General features: G+C 37.3%; 1 protein-coding gene across 1 annotated transcript in view; it reads right to left on the reverse strand.

Annotated features, from left to right (window-relative positions):
* Window positions 1-20,785, reverse strand: part of MTUS2 (microtubule associated scaffold protein 2) — a 3,916,139-nt gene that overhangs the window by 1,198,037 nt on the left and 2,697,317 nt on the right. The window lies entirely within an intron of this gene.

Below are 20,785 nucleotides of genomic sequence, written 5' to 3' on the forward strand. Positions count from 1 at the left end.
GTATGAACTAGTAGTTAATATATATGCAAGTAGTATCAAAGTCAGTAAGTAGTGGATGTTTTAGATGTAATGAGCATAATTAGATAGCACTGCAAGATGCCAATTAAGTAATTTGAGCTAATTGAGTTAACTACCTATATAGGATGGTCTTGCAAGTTCATATTTTATGTAAAGGTCTGAGGAAGTGGTGTGTGAAGCACTACAAAAGCGCTTACTGTCAATAAAAGCTTGTTTTTATCATATATTGCGTTTCTCCAGCCACAGGTTTGGATTGTTGATATATTTTGTAACAATAAATATTACACACTCTTTTAAAGGGATTTTATGCAAAAACTTTTGACGGCCATACTTTATGGAGAGAACAGATAGGGATTGTTAGTATTTGGGAAGGTGTGGACAATATGGAGGGTGAGGGAAGTGTGTATCAGAGACAAGGGGATAAAGTTAATTTATATGAGGGTTCATATAATACAGATAACTTACAGGACCCCCACCCGCAGATCACAGAGATTGGCCGATTTGGCCTTACTATGTTCACACAGAGGGGTTTTACAAAGCAAGGGGGAAAAGAATACTGAAGAAAAGCGGCAAAAATCACAACAAAATCAGAAGGCATTATTACATAGAACAACAGAAATTAATTACAACTGGATTTTATTTACTAGAAATGAGTTTAGTATTTTAATTATAGCCATTTGGGTATAACTTCAAACTACTTTTCCCTCTTTGAAAACGGTTTGAAATTTATTCCTACTAGGCAACTGGATGTGGCAGGTATTTTAGTAGATCTTAAATTATGTGTCAGAAAGTTGAATTTGGCTTTATATTTTGGAGATGAGAAAGTTTGTTCACTTGTAAAGACTACAGATGGCATTTAAAAAAAAAGACAGCGCTTAATGCCCTAATGCATCCAATTCTATCAGCATTTGAAAAAGCATGTGCTAATAATATTTATAAATTATCTAGAAGCACAAATAAAAGGAGAAGGTATAATCTGAATAAGATGGAATATGAGCTTTGAACTCTTTGGTAAAAAAAAAAATATAGCCATCAGGACTATGAAACTAGATAAGGGTGAGGGTATTGTGTTTTGTGATACCATAGACTATATGAGTATTATGAAAATAAATAACTCCAAGGTTCACTACTGGCTGAATGGACAAAACAGCACACTTTAATATATAACTCAAAAAAACGTAAGCACTTTCGCGTTACTCAGAACGCTTCTTCAGACTGTACAAAATTCAAAAAACAGTTCAAATAAATAGAAGTAATACATCACATGTCTTTTAATTAATTGCTAACAAATCTATTCTAAAAGCTATATTACATCCCCTACATCGTTGAACTAACAGCTCCTGAATGTATAATAAAACCAATCAATATACTAAAAGCATTTAAAGTATAATTTAATAAATATAATAAAAACATTCTATTATCTAAAGCTGAAATAAAAACATAAATAAAAACTAAAATATATGAATACAATACTAACATTTTATAACCTTTCATATCATCTATTTTATATCAAAGAACCTTAAGACCTATGGAACTCTGTAAAAGGACTAAGCTAAAATGTATAGACATATAATACTAATTATGACATGCATACCATATATTTAATATCAAAAAGCTCTATGACAAATAGGGTTCTGTCAAAAAGGACTAAGGAAAATAAAACATGTATGTGTAAAAAATGTGTATACATATATCAAAAAACACAATAGGTGGGGGGGAACAACTCACTGGAAAAGAAGAAAAAGAGGAGAAAAAAGTGTCCCTTATGTCAATAGGTACACGTAAAAGATGACTTGTTCATCTATTCACTGGTCTGTCCCTTAAAAAGGGTCTCAGACATAATTTCTCATTAAGCCCATGCCCCCTATTGGCTTGGAGCCTAAGTATCCACTTATTCTCCTCTTTCTCTGTGTAATTCCTAATATCACCTTGTCTAACACTAGTATGGAATAAGTTCTATCACTAGAAAATTAAATTTATGACTTGTATCATTATCAATAGTATATCTCACTAAAGCATTATGTTCATCTTCTCTCCTAACAGCATACACGTGCTCTCTCACTCTCTCTCTCAGGGATCTGTTAGTCATCCCTACATAGAACGATTCACACTTAATGCACTGTGCTAGGTATACTAAATTTCTTGATTTGCAATCTGCATAATGCTTAAATATATATATATATATATCTTCCCTGTGTCAGGGTGTCTAATAATATTATTATTTCTCACAAATGTGCATTGATTGCAATTCCTACATGCAAACGCGCCTTGCCTGTTGGAGCTTATAGTGTCTTGTGTATACTTGTGAAAAGAGAAGTGACATCTTCTCTCTTTCAATTCATTCTTAAAATGACTCACTGTTCTATCAAAAGTAGTATCTTGACTAGTCAGTCTAGAAATCCTCGTCCCTTGTCCTTTAATTATGTTACGATAAATGTGGGGGGATGCATACTACTCCTATGTAGTAATGTATTCTTCCTACAACTCATCCTAAAAAGTTGTGTGTGTATACCATTCATATCCACAGTTATAGAGACATCTAAAAAATCTATTTCTATCTTTGACCACTTTGCTGTAAAGTTAAGGAAACTAGTGGTACCATTTATATAAGCAATAAAATTCTGCAGACTCTCTAAACTCCCTTTCCAAACCAGAAAAACGTTGTCCACAAAACATCTGTAATATTTCAAATTTTCTTCATACAACATATTATCAATAATATAAAAGTATTCCCAATGTGCCATTACTATATTTGCATACGAATTGGCACAGGGAGTCCCCATTGCCACCCCTTTGACCTGTAGATAGTAGCTATTATTACAAGTAAACACATTGTTACTAAGTATAATTTCTAACAATGTCACTGTTCTCATAATTACTTCTCTAGGGATGTTCTTTCTAATTAAAAACAGTCTAACATATTCCAAACCTGTACTATTGGGAATACTTGTGAAAAGAGAAGTGACATCCAATGTGACTAAATAACATTCAAAAACATTCAAATCACTATGTGCATAGTCAGAAAAAGTCTCTAAAAAATGTTGCGTGTCTCTAAAAATGGCATTAGTAGTATCCACTATCAGTCTTAGTGTCTTTTCAACAAAAATCGACAACGTCTCTGTTAACCAACCTCTGCTCGACACAATAGGTCTCAGAGGTGGTTTCAATATATCTTTGTGGACCTTGGGCAATCCCCTGAATGTCGGTATCAATGGTTACTCTATTAAAACATAATTATAAAGTTCGCTGTTAATCACATTGGACATCAGCAAATCATACAATTCTCCATTCACGTCCCTAATGAGCTTATTAAGTAGGCTACCATTCAGTTCCTTATATGTGTCTATGTCACTAAGCATTTCATTTATTTTCATATCATAATATTCTTTATCTAAAAGCACAACTGCCCCTCCCTTATCGGCTGGTCTAATAACTATGTTGGAATTGGTTTGCAGGGTTTTCGGGGCTTCAAGTTGTTGGGTCGTCATATTAAAAAAACTCACTCTTACAATCTGCTTTATCAATTTCAAAAACATTCAGTAGCTCTCTCTCACAGGCCTTCTCAAAGGCCTCTAACATTGGATTGACTGATGGTATAAAGGTAGATGGTTTCCTATGTACCATATTCACATTACTACTTTGATTCTTAAACATCAATTTCAAATTAACATTCCTGATAAATATTTTAACGTAAGTAATCAAGTCCACAACTTTAACTGACATCAAAGGAATAAAGGAAAGTCCCTAATTCAATAAAGAATGCTCAGCTTCATTTTAAATATATTTAGAATTGTTTATAACTAAGTCTGGCTTACATGCCTCAATACCTTCCTCTGGAACTCGTATTGTTCCTCTGAAGGTTTCCATTTCCTTGCTCGAGGCGCGGATGTCCATGCTTGTCTCTGTTGCTCCCGAATGGGCAACGGAAAAGGGAGGGAAGTATTTGAACTAGTGGAGGGGACTTGTCCTTCTCCTGCTCGTGGAGTCTTCCTTCTCACATCCACATCCAGCTTCATAGTATATGTGGTGTCGGCTAAAGTATTAACTGTACTATCGTTTACATTCAAACCAGAACCCAATGCTGCTCTTTCTATGGCTGGATTCGCCTCTATTTCTGTCCTCTTAACTGTATCAGATGGAGTTTCCGGTGGGAGGGCCGGAGTCATAGGATCTGCTCGCGATAGGGTAATGGATGGATTCTCTCTTCTAATTGGTTCCCTCGGCCAACTGAAGACGTTGCCTTGGTGAAAATCTAAAACATCTCATTCTAACTTCTTCCTTTTAGTTTGAAGTAACTTATACTCAAGTAAAGAAATATTAGTGTTGAGTTCCAAGTCAAATGTAGCCAAATCGTTATTGGAAATTAGTCTTTCTAAATCACCTCGAAGAGTTATAATTTCAGCAGTCAGCTCTGTTTCTATTTGCATATACTGCTCCACCAATAATTTAATATAGCCAAAACTAGTATCCAGGTTAAGTTTTTGCCATTTCGATAAAAGCTCTGGATATGTAGTACCAAATGTGGGCATTTTTAATATTCTCAGTCCCCTTGGTATAACCTGGAAAGTGATACATGCCTCCATGTATCTCCTTTGCCACTGAGTGGTTTTCAACTTTGCCAACTTATTGTCTAACTTCCTCTTGAGTTGCAAAACCGTGATGTTCATCTCTTGGTCTGATGTTTCTGTATGTGCATTACATAATTCACTTCTAGTAAAAGACAGCAGAAGGTTTTTCTCTGCTGTTAACAGTCCTTTGAATGAGACTTCTCTCTTGTTGTTTATTTCCACAGGGCAACCCGCTCCAGGTAAATAGGGCAATTCAATATCTATTCCTCGGTCTTCAGACATGTCCCTTGGGGCTGCAGTAACGAATCAAATAGCAAAGTCTATAAATTCAGTCCCAAAGGTGAAGTGCCTTGGTAGTAAAAAATCTGTCAATGAAAATATAAATAACTCCAAGGCTCACCACTGGCTGAGTGGACAAAACAGCACATTTTAATATATAACTCAAAAAACAGTAAGTGCTTTTGCGTTACTCAGAATGCTTCTTCAGACTGTACAAAATTCAAAAAACAGTTCAAATAAACAGAAGTAATATATCACATGTCTTTTAAATAATTGCTAACCAATCTATTCTAAAAGCTATATTACATCTCCTACATCGCTGAACTAACGGCTCCTGAATGTATAATAAAACCAATCAATATGCTAAAAGCATTTAATGTATAATTTAATAAATATAATAAAAACATTCTATTATCTAAAGCTGAAATAAAAACATAAATAAAAACTAAAATATATGAATACAATACTAACATTTTATAACCTTTCATACCATCTATTTTATATCAAAGAACCTTAAGACCTATGGAACTCTGTAAAAGGACTAAGCTAAAATGCATAGACATATAATACTGACTAATTATGACATGTATACTATCTATTTAACATCAAAAAGCTCTATGACAAATAGGGTTCTGTCAAAAGGGACTAAGGAAAATAAAACATGTATGTGCAAAAAATGTGTATACATATATCAAAAAACACAACAGGTGGGGGGGGCAACTCACTGGAAAAGAAGAAAAAGAGGAGAAAAAAGGGTCCCTTATGTCAACAGGTACACGTAAAAGATGACTTGTTCATCTATTCACTGGTCTGTCCCTTAAAAAGGGTCTCAGACATAATTTCTCATTAAGCCCATGCCCCCTATTGGCTTGGAGCCTAAGTATACACTTATTCTCTTCTTTCTCTGTGTAATTCCTAATATCACCTTGTCTAACACTAGTATGAATAAGTTCTATCACTAGAAAATTAAATTTATGACTTGTATCATTATCAATAGTATGTCTCACTAAAGCGCTTACTGTTTTTTTGAGTTATATATTAAAGTGTGCTGTTTTGTCCATTCAGCCAGTGGTGAGCCTTGGAGTTATTTATATTTTTATTGACAGATTGTTTTGCTACCAAGGCACTTTACCTTTGGGACTGAGTTAACAGACTTTACTATATGAGTATTATGCTTAATATTTTACATAATTCTGAATTATATAATTTGGTATCAAGGAATGACATGAATATAGCCTATAGGCAAACAGACCTCTTCCTGGAGGAGCTTTTATTAGATAACACAATAGCAAAAGATTATTCAAATTATTGAAGGTTGACAAACCATTACTTCTCCTATATTTGGGATACCAAAGGTCCACAAAAACATTTTTACACCACCCTGTAGACCAGCTGTTTCAGACAATGGTTCTAAGAAACAGCCTTTTGGAGTTTATACTGACAAATTGTTAAAACCTGTTTACAGTCAAGAGTCACACCTACTAATAGATTCATAGACTTTTTGGGAGGATTAACCCCAGATGTTTGGGAATGGACTTCTGTTTTTTAACTACAGATACAGTGTATTTATTCAATTCAGTCTTGATGGATGAAGGATTATAGTTCTTTCTAGATACTTTGATTGAATGTGATTTTTTTTTTAATGTGGAGAAAATATTAGACTTAGATTAGATTTTGTCATCATAGTATCACAGAACAATTTTGAAGGTGAAGTTTTTAAGCAAATGAAAGGGATTGCAAAGGGTGCAGCATGTGCACCCACATATGCCAATATAGTTCTTTTACCTTGGGACAAAATCAAGAGTTTTACATCTAAATTTTATAAGTATATTAAATTATTGGTACAGTTTTTAGATGACGTATTTATGGAACAGACCAGATGATAATGTCAATGATTTTATTCATTTTTTGCATGACTCAATACATTTTTTTAAAATGTACTTTTGATAAGGACTCAATTATTTAATGTTAATGTTGGGCACACAGATGTAAGTTTTAAATCAAAAATATACAGGACGTTTTGACCCTGCCGATTCACCCCAGGACGATCTGCCCCCAACCTATTCGACCCCGGATGGTTGGACCCGAAAAACACATTAAAAAAATGTAAAATAAATAAATAAATAAGTTTAAACACAATTCAAACAGTAAAAAGAGATATAACGCATAAAAAAACAATGAACAGAAACTACAGACTGTAAAAGTAATAATCATAACATCAGGATTGCCAGGGTTGCTGTAGTTCGTAATTTCCGTTCAACGTACTCCTACGGATTAACGGCTGAAAGTTAAACAATCATCTCATTTTGCAGAGCACACAATAGGCCTTTTAGCTTCACTGCTACCACTGAAACAATGCTTTGTGGGAGATGTAGTGTAGTGTAACTATTAGAAAATAATGTTTTAAAATAACTGACATAACGGGTACATCCCACAGACTACACTGCTTGTGAGGTACAAAGCAACCTATAATTTTTTTTAGGAGAGTGCAGTTGTTTACCTGAATTTGTTAGAGCAGGTTTTCCTAATGACACTACATTACTGAAAACACTTCTAGTATTGTACCCAGGGATTAATGAATAATTTATGGAGTTGATGTTGAATACCAATTATCAAACAATATTTAAAAAGACTGTGCTGAGGGCTTTGTCAGAATGGGAAGAAAGCAAATTGGCAGGTTTGTGAAAGTTCTCAAAGTTGTTCTTTCAAAATTAATTATATCGCAAACATAACATGGCAGTTTGACATACTCTTTAATACAGGGTACAGTTAACACATGAACTATCCTAAACTCTCTCTCTTTGCTAAATATTTTGATAATTCTCATTTTTAATATCAAATTCAGTGATTCATATCTGTACAGAGTTTAATTTCATTCCCACAAAATTCTGATCATGAACGTTATATGTACAAAGAAGCAGAAAGAGACATCATCAGGGTACATATACTGTTGAGTGGTTCATATTCAGTTATAAGCACTGGAAAAAGTATGAAAAATAAATGAAGACTGCATAAAATTATAAAGTCATCTAGTTTTCTGACTACACAAAAATTCACATGTAATAAAAGTAATAAGACATAAAATAAAACATTAAAGCATTAAAGTATTGAGTTTAAGAAAAATATATACAGCATAGACTTTAAAGAGAGACAGTAGCCTGTACACCATTTATTAAGCCAAAAGCTTAAAAAAGTCAATGACTCATAATAACAGATAATATATTGATTAACAAAACAGCATAGAATAAATAAAAAAAAAAAAGTTTAATTTCACAAAAAGAATATGTTAAAGCATAAAAACTAGTGATTAATTATATATTAAAAGTTTATGTAATAAATGTATACTGACCAATGAAATGATTAAATAAATAAATAATAAAGATATAAAAATAAATATATTTAAAATGAAGGATTATCAGTTCATTTATTGAATAATTGAATGAATAATAAAATAATGAAAAAGTACTTATTAAAATATATTTGGGGTCAAATAGTCCGGTGTCAAACTGTCCACTAAGTATTCCCACAGACAATAAAAAGAAGTTATGTCTTACCATAATGTTCTATCTGTGCTGTTCATCTTCTTTCATTCATCACTGATGGGTTTGGTTCCAAGCCCTCGGAACCGAGTTGGCCTAGTACCAAGCTCGCGCCAGCCAAAAAACTCTCGAGCTAAGCTTCTACCCACAATACCCTTCTCCCTGTGACCTCAGATCGATGACAGTATACACAATTGCACTGGGGTCGAACCATCCAGGGTCGAACCGTCCTGCTTCCGAAAACCTACGTTCAGCAACCCCTACTTGCATTTTACTAGTCTACACCCACATTCTTTTATGAATAACCTGATAAAAGGTCAGAGTATTAGGGTGGCTAAAATGACTTCAACTTTAGATGTTTTGGCTACAGAAAAGAATAAATTAAAATTATTTTGACTTTATTTCTTTAACTGCGTGAATTTGTTATAATGTATCTGCACAATATTTTTCCACTGTGGACAATATTGCTCACGCTTTGTATTATTTGATATGTACTTGAACTTGTATACTGTGGTGGTGGTGCTGCGGTAGCATTGTCGCCTCATAGCAAGACGTTGTCCCGTTCAATTCTCAGCTAGAGCGTCTTCTGTGTGGAGGCATACGTGAATGGGGCGTGCCTTCATTGAAGGTTGTGCATCAGGGCTGGTAACCCGGTATGTAAAAATCCACTACCAATCATTAGCAGACCGGAGTTCCGCTGTGGCGACCCCTAACCGGGAAAAGCTGAAAGACCCAAACTTGAACTTGTACTTTTATTTTTATTGGACTGCTATCTTTACTGTAATCTGCTTCATGGAGGTTTTCTCCCCAGGCCTCCATTAAAAACATGCTCTCTGGGCCCAGTGGACTTCCCCGGTAATCAAACAGAAAATAATAATAAATAATAATAATTAATGTTTATAGAAAGGGGATATTCAGAAGTTTTGTTGGAGGAAATTATTAACGACACAGAAAGCTCATGCGGAATTAAATATAAACCACTTTTAGGGAGAGACCGGATAAGGATGGAGTGGGATGCTTAAAACCTGCACTACACCTCAAGCAACACATATCCCTTCAAAACCCATACCATCAACACCCACACATAGCAACACTAAACCCACATATGCAGAGGCCCTTAAAATGAACCTGCCCAAGCAACAAGGACCACCGAAGCTGAAACGCAAAAAAACACCAGTCAAAATCAAAGTGACACATAGCTCACAACACCAGTGTGCCACCCAACAACAGCCCCTAAGGCAAGAAAATGAACCCAACACTTTAGTCATAGGTGACTCTATAGTCAGGCATACCGATGTCCCACTCGCCAGGCTGAACAAGGAGAAAATTACAGTCAGCTGCCTGTTGGGTGCCAGGATCCGCCACATAATGCATGCACTCAAGTCACTCCACTACAAGTACAAATACGACTCTGTCATTGTCCATGTTGGAGTGAATGACTTGAGATGTACCTCCCTGGACTACATGTAAAGAGGCATGGAAGAGTTCTCGGATCATGTAGCCCAGGCAGGTATGACCCTAGCCCTGAGTAGCATCCTGCCTTCGCCCAGAATGATACCACAGTATAAGGATAAAATGATTGACTTCAACAACTGGCTAAGCTTCTGGTGTCATTCAAAGGGGATTCAGTATCTGTCTGCCAGGGGCGACATGATCGACAAACCATGATGCTTTGCCAGAGATGGTCTGCACCTGTCACCCTTGGGATTCAGGTTACTGGCAAAAGTTCTTGCCACCCCTATAGTGCCTTTTTTAGGCAAGGTTCAAAGGACAAAACCACCATCATAACAGATACAAGCATGCAAAATCTGAAGGTAATGCTACTCAATGCTAGAAGTCTAAACCTCAAAATGCACTCTCTCGACGCACTCCTAAAAATGAAGAACATCGATATCTGTGCAGTAACTGAGACCTGGTTCAAGGCTCCAGACAGCACTCCTGCAATACCAGGCTACAACTCTTACCACACTTTTCGGCCAGCAAAACCAAGAGCGAAACACTAAAGGTGGAGGAGTGTCCACATTCACCAAGGATATTCACACCTACAGGCTAGTTGCCCAACACAATGCATCTGAAATTCTCCAGGTGCAACTAACACTAGGTAAGACTACAATCCAAACTGTAGCTTGCTACAGATCCCCCACCATGCCCCAAGATTCTCACTACACCTTTCTAAACATACTGGAAAATATTAAGATAAAACCAAACACCCTAATACTGGGTGATTTCAACTACCCTGCCATTAACTGGGAAAACTACTCGGGTACCAACACCTTTTCCCAACAGTTCTTGGAATTCATAAATTCCAATACCCTGGATCAATTAATCCATTGTCCCACCAGGGCAACAATATACTAGACCTGGTCATTACCAACATGGGAGACAGATGCTCCACACCAGTGGTCACCCCCTCATTGGTCAGGTCTGACCATAAGCTAATCACCCTTGACATCCACATCCCACCCCCAACCCCCAGTAAGGAAACCTCTGTAAAAAACTTCTCCAAAGCCAGCTTCATGCTACTCAAGTCAGAAGTGACAAACTTCATGACATCCATGCACACGGGAGCTGAAAGTTCGACTGCTGAATCCTACACTAAGGCACTGTACGAGCACATCCACTCGTGCATAAAATGTGCCATCCCAAATAGAACCAAGACGCTCTCCTCCAAAAAAAGGAAGCCAATCTGGTGGTCCCCTGCCATAAACAAACTATACAACAGAAGGAAGAAACTGTTGCAGAAAAGAGGAAAATCCCAGTATGCAAAAAACTCCCTTACCAGCCTCAGTAAGAAGCTGAGATCCCTCATAAAATCCTCCAAAGCAAGTTACAAAAATAAAATTGCTAAAGATTCCAAAGACAACCACAAGGCATTCTATAGTTATGTCAAGAATCTAAATGGCAATGCTCAGATCTGCTCTGAGCTACAACAGAATGGCATTAAATATACTGATCCCAAGGATATTGCCAATATCCTGGCAGATCGATTCAGTGCCAACTTCACCCCCCTCTCACCCCCTAAAGGGCCCATCTCAATACCATAAGATTGCCAAATTCCAGTAATCATGGCCACAAAGGTAGAAACTGCACTCTTTGAAGCTAAGAATACAGCATCCATGGGACCAGATGACATCCCGGGCTGTGTACTACATGAACTACAAAATGAACTGGCGCCTCACCTAAGTGTCATGTTTAATCATAGCCTCACCTCAGGCTTCATGCCCACTGAGTAGTACACAGCTACAGTTATCTCACTCCACAAAGGGGGATTCACCTCGGATCCCAGGAACTACTGTCCCATCAGTCTGACGAGCCTGATCTGCATGGGCACATTATCATGGAACTTATAAACAAAGACATTGGCAACCTTCAAACACTGGCTCCCACCCAGTTTAGGTTCGTGAAGGGTCGATCTTGTCTCCTGAACCTGACTGACTTCTTTGAATCAGTCTCCAGAGCTGTGGACGAGGGCAAGGAGGTCCACACAGCCTATCTGGACCTCGCCAAGGCCTTTGACACCATCCCCCACTCTGGAATCATAGATAAACTTACTAAGCTGGGCATAAATCCCTACATCACTCGATGGGTTGCCAACTGGCTTACTGACATAACCCAGGCTGTAAAAGTAGCCGACTCCAGACAGGTGGCAAGTGGAGTACCTCAGGGTTCAGTCCTGGGACCACTCTTGTTTAGCATCTACTTCTCTGAAGTACAGGCCAACACTAAGGGACTCTGGCTAACAAAGTTCGCAGATGACTGCAAACTGGAAGCCATTATTTAATCCCCAAAAGATGTGGATATTCTACAACAGGGCCTTACAGAAACAGATGCTTGGTGCCAGAGCCATGGGCTCAAGCTTAATGCCAAGAAATGTATATTTATCCCCTTTGGGAAAAATCATGTACCCATGAATTACCACATAGGTGGCAGTACACTAAACACCGAAAGTGTGATGAGAGACTTAGAGACACAGGTGGACAGTGGTCTCACCTTCGATAACCACATCGCCACAACAGTCAGGAAATCCTTCTATGTGGCACACCTCATCATTAAGGGCTTTTCATCTAGAAAAAAGGAGGTCATTGTCCCACTGTACTCATCCCTCATTAGAGCCATTATAGAATACAACGTCCCGTTTGGTATGTACCTCACAAGACATCTGCAACAGCGGGAAATGCCACAGAAATACCTCGCTAAAAGAATCACAGGCCTAAAGCAGATGCCCTGTGCTGACCATCTAAAAAAACTCCAACTATACTCTGTGGCGTATCATCTACTCAGAGGTGATCTCTGCTTAACATACAAGGCCATGTCAAACCCTGAGCTGTTGGACATGCTCCACTTAAAGAAATCCCAATTCCTCACAGCCACATGCTTCAGGTATCTAAACCTTGCCATCACAATGAACAAAGCATGCTGGAGGGATAGGTTCCTGACCCAGAGACTCCCCATACTCTGGAACAGACTGCCCATACATGTCAAGCAGAGTTCCTCCTTGACCCTCTTCAAAAGGAACCTTGAGAACTGGATGGGAGATAGGAAATTCACCCTGGGGATCAAGTCAGTTGCCCTGCTAGACAGGAGTCCAGGGAAGTAAATATTGTAGGAAGAAATATCCAGGGAATTGTTATGGCTAGGCTTGTATAGGCCATAGGGCCGATAGCCTACTACCAACTTATGAACCTATGAACCTATAATGCTGGTGGATTCAAATGAGCTTGTGTTGTGTCTTGTAATGATAGTTGTGTGAAAAATTAATATAATTAGAGGGAAATAGAAGTTTTTAAAGGAAAATTATGATATTTGTAAAATTCTTGGAAAAGAACCCCATTTTTATTAATAAGACACTAGTTAATTAAAAAAATGTTGGAAGGACAAAAAAGAAAGAAAGAAATGGGGAAAGGCAAAGGAATGTACTTCTTAGTGTGGATTTTGTAAGCAGCATCCTTATATTTTGAAAGAGAAGTTTATTGTTTTGAGGAATGGTTTGAATTCTAAGGTAATGCTTAAGAAAGGGAATTCTGTGTAGACATGTATTGTATATCTAGCTAAATGCTCTGGATGTGAAGGATTTTATGTTGGAAAAACTGAGAAGGAGTTACAAAGAAGTAGACAAATCTATAAGCACAATTATGATATTAATAAGAAGAATTTTAATAATGCACTTGCAAAACACAGAGACACGTACAGAATACAGGAAGCTTGCATTTGGAATTATTGAAATTGTAGATAAAAATCCCATGGGTGGAGAATGGGAGAACTTTTTACAATATAAAGAATTATTATGGCTGCTTAGATCAAATGCTGCAACGCCACCAAGGTTAAATGACTGTTACTTTGCAGTGTGTTTTTAAATTAAGAGCTGCACAATTATAAAACATAATTGACAGTATAACAGAGTCCAATATTAAATGTATTTTAGTTATAGGTTTTTAATATTAGATTATAGTTTTTATTAGGTGTTTTTTAGCACACTGCATAATATTTATTTGAAATGATTAACTTCAGGTGGACTTTTACTTAGCATTCCATATAAAAACTTGTTTGATTACAACAAAAGTTTTTTTATCATAGAATGTTCTAATTCATTTTAGTGTGTGACTTTTTGAAGACATCCATTTTAAATCAGCAAGTAGGAGCTGTATTTAAGGAAGTGATATGTTATGTTGAGTATTCAGATAAAGTCCCTGGTGAGGGTCGAAAGCTCTTAATGTATGTGCATGAAATAATGACATTCATATCTTTACAGCTTGCTGGTGACTTCCTATTTTTGGGACTCCTTTGCTGTTATTAGTTTATTTGTGAGTGCTTGCCCCTGTCCAGATGATTCTAGTTGATATGTAACAATATATGGGATGTATAATGCTTGTAATTGTAAACTTTTAATATGGTTTGAGTGCTTTTATATAAATGTAAGTTTAGCTAGTGATAATTCCATAAAGATGCTTAAAAAAACAAATCTACCATTATCTTTTCTCTTCTATCATTACTGGAGCACTTCTAGCAATTAATATAATACTCCCCTTTTCCTTTGTCCCAGATATACCACTGCATAATCATCCTGAAATTCTCTAGGAGAGTGTTAAATCCTTTCTTTATCATATTCACATGCTCAGCTCTTTCCAAATGTGTCTACTATAGCATAGTATAGCTATTTGAAAAGTGTTGCCAGTATGCTAAGAACATACAATTCACACTGTTATGTCCTATCACATCATCGAACTTTTACATGTTCGAACCACATATGGTCGAGACCATATGTTTGAATTTGTAAAAGTTTGAGCGTGTGAATGGAAATCTCCATAGGCAGAGGTTTCCATTCTGTTCAATGTCGTGCGATCTCGGAGTTGGTATATTTAAGTACTGGGGTTGTGGGAGGTGCAGAGGGGCTTGCCTCCTGCTTAAAACAGTTTATTTTGTTGTCCATTGTTTTTTTTTTTTTTTAGGTAGTCGAAGTTATGTAACTTCGAACATAATGGTTCGACCATTAGGTGTTCGAAGTTATGTAACTTTGACTATATGATATAGACCCGTTATGTATAACAGCTTTTCAAAAAAAATGTCTAGTTTCAGCTTTTGTGTTACATGCATACACTACAGATTGGCAGGTTGATTTTTATACAGTTGTTTCACCTTACAAGACTTTTTGTTTTAATGAAAGCCCCCAAACAAAAATACAACACAACCCCACAACACCTCCATAACCTATTAACTTAACACAAACACACAAAACTATCTATATCTTCAAATAATGAAGTTTAACCCTCCTAATAGGAACAACTGTCCCAGAATGACAGCTACACTCTCAGGCTTGAATTGACCTATACTAAAGGATTTACTCAGTGGGACACACTGTATTTCATACATGCAACTGCTTGCTATAATGTTTTTTACCTAACAATACACAACTAACTTAAGGCTTTTGATGGATAAAACAAGACACGTCTCATGGCTGTCCCTATTTTTAGCACAGTTCTACAACTTTAACCTCTTAGCTATATTGTCTTAAACACTTATTAGATACACAATAGCTCACATCAACTAACCTCTCCCGAGTATGCAGAAGTAACCTCTGCTCTTTACTTCATCCTGAACTTCATTTTTTTCTTGTGTTGATGACCACAAACTGGCTGAATGCAAACATTTTTGTTTGGATTTCTGCTAGACGATTATGTGTTACTTGAGAAAGCAGTATGCTTTAGTTTAAGAAGAAAGAGAGCTTTTTTCTTAAAAAAGAGCTGAAGTGCTTAGCACTCAATGTGTGGTATGCACTGTAGCATCAAAATGCTCATATGATTTACTGAACTATTCATCCAGCTACCAAATAAACAGCAATCTAAGCAAAATAGGTACAAGGACAGAACAGAAATAGTGTAAAGCAACAATGAAGCGACCTGTGAAATAACTAATGGATTTAAATATGTGAAATTAACATCTAACTGCTTTATATGTATAGTGCATGCAATTACAAAGAAAAATAAATATTTACACAGTTGAGTAACTAAAGAAAAAAAAATGGAGAGGACATCAATGATATAAAGTATTCAAAGAAATTAGAAAGATTCATTTCAATGTGGCCTCTTCATAACTTGTTAGCACTTGGAGGAAGATATAAAGGCATGCCATTGTCCCTGAATTTCAAAATACAAATTCACATAGTCGCTACAGATATACAAGTTCACTGCAAGAGAGATGAGCTGACACTATGAATGTCTCATGATGCACAGCACAACTGCTACTGGTGTTCACATAAGTTATCACTTTTATGTGCAGCATTTGAAACAGGTTAGCAAAATAGCAATCTCAATGTGATGGATGCCATCTCTTGCCACCAAATGCAAAGACCAGGCTGGCACCAGAAGTGTTTGGATCCCATCACTACAAGCAGGGAACTATATGAATGTGTACAACACAAGGGTTATCATCCTTGGAGCTGCTCTACTGTCCCAAATACATAAGATGGCTACAAGAGAGATGGTCTCTTGTGTCACACCAATACTAGGTTCATATGTTCATAGGTAAGTACTAGGCTATCTGCCCAAGGGCATTTATAAGCCTAGCCAGAATGTGTTGACTTTTGTTACCCCCTTAGATTAGTTCCCTGTGCCTCTGTCCAGCAGGGCCATCAGTTCCCTGTGCCACTGTAATGCCCACCATATTCAAGTAAAACAGAGAAGTACACACAAATTTGATTCAATAACCAATCCAGCATATTTAACCTGGCCCCAGAAGCACAAAGGGAATATTCACTGCCATTCTGGGTGTGGATTTCAATCATCCACACCCAGAGTAGGTGTAGCTGTTTGTCCTACCACCCCGGCTCTTTTCTCACATTTTCTTTGTCAACCATTGTCTTCCAGTGCCCTTCACCCACTATACCTACTTTTCAAACAAATTGTTACTTTTCACATACAATTCCCCAGAGAAGGCTAGTAGAATTCTCCAATTCATGGGCTCATAGGTAAGTACTAGATTACTGGCCCTAGGGCCTATATAAGCCTAGCCAAAAAGGTACCCTGGCTTTCTCCACCCACGAAAAATTATTTTCCTGGGCCCCTGTCGAGCAGAGCCACAGAAGTGATCCCCGGGGTGAATTTCCTATTTCCCAGCCAATCATCAAGATTTTTCTTGAAGAATGCTAATGAAGAGCTTTGTTCCAGAGTATGGAAAGTCTTTGGGACAGGACTCTATCCCTCCAGCATGTTCTGTTTATTGTGGTAACAAGGTTTAGTTCCCTAGAGCGTGTAGCTCGGAGGGATTGGGATTTCATTTAGTGGAGCATGTCCAACAGCTCTGGGTTTGACATAACTTTGTATGTTAGGCAGAGATCGCCTCTGAGTAGGCGATATGTGATGGAGTAAAGCTGGAGTTTTTTAAGACGGTCTGTGTAGGGCATCTGTTTGAGGCTGGTAATCCTCTTTGTGAGCTATTTCTGCAGCCTTTCCAGTTCTTGTAGATGTCTTGTGAGGTACATACCAAAAGGGGCATTGTACTCTATAATGGGTCTAATGAGTAATGAGCAGAGGGGAACAATTACCTCTTTTTTCCTGGATGAGAAACCTTTTGTGATGAGGTGTGCCACGTAGAAGGATTTCCTGACTACTGTGACAATGTGATTATCAAAGGAGAGACTACTGTCCACCTGTGTCCCAAGGTCTCTTATCAAAATTTCGGTGTTAAGTAGCCTATGTGGTAGTTCATGTGTACAGAGTTTTTACCAAAAGAGATGACAATGCACTTTTTGGCCCTGAACTTGAGGCCATGGCTTTGACACCAGGCATCTTTCTCAGTGAGGCCCTTTCGTAGGATGTCCACATCGTTAGGAGTTTCAATTATGGCTCCTAGCTTGCAGTCATCTGCGAACTTCATTAGCCAAGGACCTTTTGTGTTAGCCTGTACTTCAGAGAAGTAGATACCAAACAGGAGAGGACCCAGGACTGAACCCTGTGGTACTCCACTTGTCACTGGTCTGAAGTCGGATTTGGAGTCTGCTACTTTCACAGTGTGGGTTCTGTCAGTGAGCCAGTTGGCAACCCATCTTGTGACATAGAGATTTGTTACCTAGTTTAGTGAGTTTGTCTATAACTCCAGAATGTGGGATGGTGTTGAAAGCCTTGGCGAGATCTAGATAGGCTGTGTGAACCACCTTACCCTCATCTACGGCTTTGGTGACTGCTTCAAAGAAGTCCATCAGGTTAAGGAGACATGATCTGACTTTTTACAAACCCGAACTGGGTGGGGTCCAGAGTCTGGAGATTACCAATGTCTTTGTTTATAAGTTCCATGATGATACGTTTCATGGCCTTGCAGACCAGGCTCGTCAGGCTAATGGGGCAGTAGTTCCCGGGGTCCAGGTTGGATCCCCTTTGTGGAGTGGGATAACCATCTCTGTGCGCCATTCAGTGGGCACAAAGCCTGAGGTGAATCTATGATTGAACATGGTACTTAGGTGGGGTGCCAGTTTGTTCTGTACTTCATGTAGAATGCAGCCTGGGATGTTGTCAGGTCCTATGGATGCTGTGTTCTTGGCTTTGGAGAGTGTGGTTTTTACCTGTGCAGCTGTGATTACAGGAACTCTGCATTCTTCCGGTATAGAGATGGGCCCTTTAGAGGGTGAGAGGGGGGTAAAGTTAGCACTGAACCTATCTCCCAGGATGTTGGCAATATCAGTTGGTTTCTATATATTTAGTGCCATTGTGCTGTAACTCACAGCAGATCTGAGTGTTGCCATAGAGATGGGATGGTCTCTTGTGTCACACCAATAATGCCCACCAGATTCAAGTAAAACACAGAAGTATACACAAATCTAAATTCCCCAAAGCTTTCTTCCTGGCATGACTGTACTGCTGTAATTCTAGAAATTGCTAGAGACCAAATACATTATTTACTTGACCAATCCTGATTAAGCCAAATTTAAACTGTTTAAACTATTCAAAGAATAACCTCAACTATAGTTAAATAAATAATCTAGTTGTCTCTTAAATTAACAAAATTATACAAAGTAAAATTGCAACCAGCAAACAAAAATAGATATGTTAACCAAGATCTGCCAAGCAAGACTAAGATTGACTTTGCTTTCAGCTCCAAATGCATATACTTTAGTGCATCATTTCTGTTTCTACAAAAAAACTGGTTTACAACAGATTACAGCACTTATTTTTTGACATAACAGAGGAAAGACTAAATAATCAGTAAAGAGTTTTTTTAATATTCAGACCCCAACATGCAATGAAAGCAGCTCATTTGAATACTGATGACTGCTTCCTTTGAAGTATTGTTTACCTGTATTTTTATAGCCCCTTTTCTTCCACAAAACAAACTCTTGTTTGAATTAATTATGTACAGGAAATTCTAACTTTCCTGGGAATCAGTAGAAAGTTACTCTTTACATTTCAGTTATGAGTTTCATAACATTTCTCTTCTGCATTCTTCTCTTTTTTCATTGACACAAGAAAGTTTACCAGGTTACACATATTTTCCTCACAGAAGAAAGCCACTTACATCAGATTTAACAGAGGTCAAATACAGCTTACAAAGGTGCCAGCAGTCTGAAATAACAACACAGGTTCATAGGTTCTCACATAACTACCACATTCCAAATAAATGATCCTTTGTCAGATATAAAAATTTCTTCTGTATCTTGCCCATAGATGTCTGCAATATAAAACAAGATATTCACTAAAATATTTTAAAATTATATTTATTGTAACCATTAGATATGTAAATCAGTCATATGACTGAAATGAAGTCCCAAGATGTTAAACAACTTAATGTTCAGATACATTAATTCAGATTGTGATATTTCATAAAACATACAATTTCAACACTTTAATAAATAGAAGATTTAAAGGAGTAGTGTGGTCAACAGTACCCCAAAATCTATTTTCTTTTCCTAAAAATGGGTAAGTATTCGTATCCCAAGAGTCTGGAAAGGAGTATATCCAATAAAAAAATAGAAAAAAAGCTGAAAGGTTATCCCAGCACTCAGGTGATCTCTTATCAGCCAGCAAAACTCCACAGTTAGAATGTTTTCCATAGCAAAAGCATTCTATAAAGGCACGTGAGACTCTGGTCTCAGACTACAGCTGGCAAAGATTTTTAAACAATGCCAATTATTGCAAACACTTATCAGTCAGAATCAAATTAATACATTTTCTTTAAGTATGAGCTGTACATATTTTTAATTGCAAAACACTATAACTGTGGTGCTTTGTGGCTAATAAAGAGCACCAGGGAATGTAAGCTAGCTTTCTCTGCGTTGTTTAAAGGAAATATCAAATTCCTGGCCTCCATGGACAAGGTTAGCTGCTATTTTAATGGGAAAAAAAACAGACGCACAATTACTACTCTTCCTTCTTTAAAAACTTATTGGAACAGATCTGCTTTAGCTTCAGTTTTCCTGCATTAATTACATTCAGTTTAGAAATATAACTGCTTCTAATTTTTAGAGTCTGTCAAACACATGCACAGCTACACCAATTTCCAGAACTACTTTTAAATCTCTAAATTTTAAAAGACTAATGTTAGCACTGCAAAGATTGTTCAAGTGGCAGCAATATAATTTTGTCATCTGGATGCAAAATCACCCTCTTGTGCTCCTGCATCCTTTAATTTTAATCCCTATGTACTCATGCCTATATAGCAACTGTCAAGGAAAATAATATGTATATCGGAGAAATCGTACTGAATATGGCAATGACTAAAATGTAAGTTTGTCAGCTAAAGCTCTTGTATTATTAATGATATTGTCTATCAGTTCATCAAGCATGATTAGATAAAACTGCTCTTTACTGAAAATCAGCTTCTCAGGTGGTAGAGTCCTCCACACATCAGTACCTTGTCCCCACTTTACTATCAACTTTGAATTGCCACACTTCAGAG

Source organism: Protopterus annectens, chromosome 5.part1 (assembly GCF_019279795.1).
Source record: "Protopterus annectens isolate FY-2018-M chromosome 5.part1, PAN1.0, whole genome shotgun sequence".
Classification (NCBI taxonomy): Eukaryota; Metazoa; Chordata; order Ceratodontiformes; family Protopteridae; genus Protopterus; species Protopterus annectens.